General features: G+C 34.9%; 1 long non-coding RNA gene across 1 annotated transcript; it reads right to left on the bottom strand.

Annotated features, from left to right (window-relative positions):
* Nucleotides 1-592: 592 nt before the first annotated feature.
* LOC133729869 (uncharacterized) lies at nt 593-1,528 on the bottom strand. The gene is made up of 3 exons (XR_009856526.1): nt 1,395-1,528; nt 1,171-1,260; nt 593-778 (listed from the first exon to the last, which is right to left on the bottom strand). It is a non-coding gene; the product is annotated as an uncharacterized LOC133729869 (long non-coding RNA).
* Between the last annotated feature and the right edge of the window lie 1,329 nt (nt 1,529-2,857).

The raw sequence follows: 2,857 nt of genomic DNA, 5'->3' as shown, positions 1-2,857 counted from the left end.
ATTAAATTAAAAATCAATACTAAATATAATATGTAGAATGAATAATTAAGTAAATAGCAGAGCTGCACTATCCAAAACTAGATTCTTTGATTATCTAGATAACAGGAAAGGTATGAAATATACCACAACAACAGATCCAAAGCCAGATGACCTATCACCAGTCCATGAAATCCCGGTAACACTACTGAAAGTATTTTGACTACAGTTTTCATTTGCTGGACCAGCTTTAGCTACACCTTTTTCCATGCTTTTGGCTGCAATCTCTGGCCTGTTCAGAGAAGAGAGAGAGAGAGAAAGTGATTTATATTACACACAGATGTGCCTACCTTTTATAAAGTATACAAGAGCTAGTGATAGCCATACCCCTTTGTGGAGTGAGCCAAAAGAAATAGTTAGTAACTAGAAATAGTGCCCGTGCTATGCCGCGGGGGTTTGTTATTGTTAACCATTTTAGGTTTACAAAAGGAATTCACAGTGATCATCAACATAAACCAAAATGAGGTACTATTTGATGAAAGTGATAAAATAGTATATATCATAGCAAACACCATTACCATGTCTAGAAGGTTCCAAATTGTTGCTGCTATCAATGGAAGGCGTGGATGTCCTCGTCTCCTATGTCTTTTAATTTCTCAAACAATTCCTTGATGGCTTTCTCTTGTACTTCTCCATCAAATTTGCTTTCCAGCTAGGGACATACTCTTGAATGCTTGCATTTGAAAGTGGAAACTCATTACCATTAGTGTTTGGTCTCGATAGAGAGCTCACTTCTTTGAATCTGCACTGTAAAACCTTCTTTATAGCCACAGCCTGACCAGTTTCCAAGCATTTTGTGTAAGAGTAAAGGATCATTAGTGACCATCGTATATGAAAAAACAAATTCGTACCAGCACAACAGTTAGGAAAACGATCACCCAACAAACCTGAAAACAATTTCAAATGATCCAGTTCCCAGAACAGGTTCTGCTATATAACTAATGGTCTGCAAGGTAAAAGAACCTGAAAAAATACATCAGTTTCTTAACAGAGAAAAATGAACTTTGATCAGCTAGAAACATTTAGATCTCAAAAATTGGATTAGTAATTTTATATTTTACTGTTTGAAATTGCTCAAGAAGCAAACTTTGAAGGGAGAGACAGATCCAAAACAGAAATTTTCAGAATGGTTACCTGTTTGGGCTCTCCATTTTTGCCTCCTATGGTTGCGAAAATTATATGACCAATTGGATTGTCACTATCTACAACAGAGGCGGCTATTTCCTGCATAAATATACAAACAACTGAAATGAATCAATTTCGTAGAAACAAAGAGTGAGATTGTAAAGAAAACAACAAATACAGATCAATTTCCTAATCAAAACCACAATTTTAAACAACCCAAATCAAACACATACCTCTTTTCCTGCTGAAAACTATCCCCCAAACTCTATCAAAATTTTCGGATCCACCTCTCCAGAAACAAACCCAAACCCTGCCCCCGAAGTCCACCACAATCTTGAATCCACCCTCTTCTCTTTCCCACCCCAGCGATGACATCAAATCAAAAATTGAAAATCTCAAATCTAGCAAATAAGCTTACAAAATGAAACCTGTTGATGCAGTTAGTGACTGTGAAAAAACATACTTTGTGTGAGAGCCTGCAACTTGGTGGCCTTCCTTCAAGTTTTGAGCTGCAAAGAAAACCCAAAAAGGCAATTAACTCTGAAGAAACTGAAAAGAAATTGACATTATGATTAAATTCATTCAATACAGGATCAACAAAACTAAAATCTTTCAACATTACCAAAGTAACATTATGATTAATTCTATAATTGATTGCCCAAAACCAGATTAAGAACCGGATTTCTTTTGTTTGTTCTACTTTATTCTTTCTGTCTAAGAGTGTTAAAAAAAGACTTTGGTTCTTCGAACTATTCAAAAGCTAGAACAAAGGCTACAGAATAAAACCAAATTTTGTATATGAATCATGGAATTAGATGAACTTCGATAAACAAAAGAAACAAACAATGAAAGCTTTTGTTTTGAAAGATTGTAAAAGCTGAGAAATCAGTTACTACAGCTGAAAACATGAAAACAAACAGTGAATTAAAGGTAATCGTTTTGGGTATATGAGCAAAAGATGAATAATTATGATACTGATGTTCATTTTACTAAGCTGAAATCTTACCAAGCAAAATTCAATCTATGAACAATTCAATCAAAAACACTTCAAATTTCAAAAACAAAATCACAACCCAAATTTTCACCCTTGTCAATCGTTCTGATAGAAACATTGAAATTCACAAAACAAAATGCTACCACAATCTTGGATCTCTCCTGTTCACAAAACAAACCCAAACTCACAATCCAAAACGCTACAACAAATCAAAAATTCAAAAGCTATGAAAACCAAACCCCTCCTATTTGCTTTAAGCCCAACCTTTATATCTCACGCTTGATTAATACAGTTCATACCTGCGTTTGACGGTGAGTCTCTATCTAAGAGCAAATCGAAAGTAGAATGAACAGTTTGCACTTGACTGCACTCGATGAAGGCTTCCAGAACACACCACATAACTCACGCCTGTCTAGATTATCCAAGTGCTAATGATCATACCTACACAATTAATTAGCATTGAATTAAGAAAAGAAAACATATATCACTTTCAGACATTGGTGGAATCATCGGTCCCTTTTGTTTCTTTATCAATGTATTTTATAAGAGTCTTCTGTGATTACTTATCCATGTTCATACTTTACAGATTATCATTGCCCGGAAAGAACAAAACTTGAATGTAACTACACCATTCTAAGCTTAACCAAATCAGAACCTCTATCATTGCTTCACAACGAAACTAGCAACAGAATTCAAACAATG

The sequence above is a fragment of the Rosa rugosa genome, chromosome 2 (genome assembly GCF_958449725.1).
Source record: "Rosa rugosa chromosome 2, drRosRugo1.1, whole genome shotgun sequence".
Taxonomy (NCBI): Eukaryota; Viridiplantae; Streptophyta; class Magnoliopsida; order Rosales; family Rosaceae; genus Rosa; species Rosa rugosa.
The sequence above is the reverse complement of the archived record's forward strand: the minus strand, read 5'-3'. Positions and strand labels throughout refer to the sequence as shown.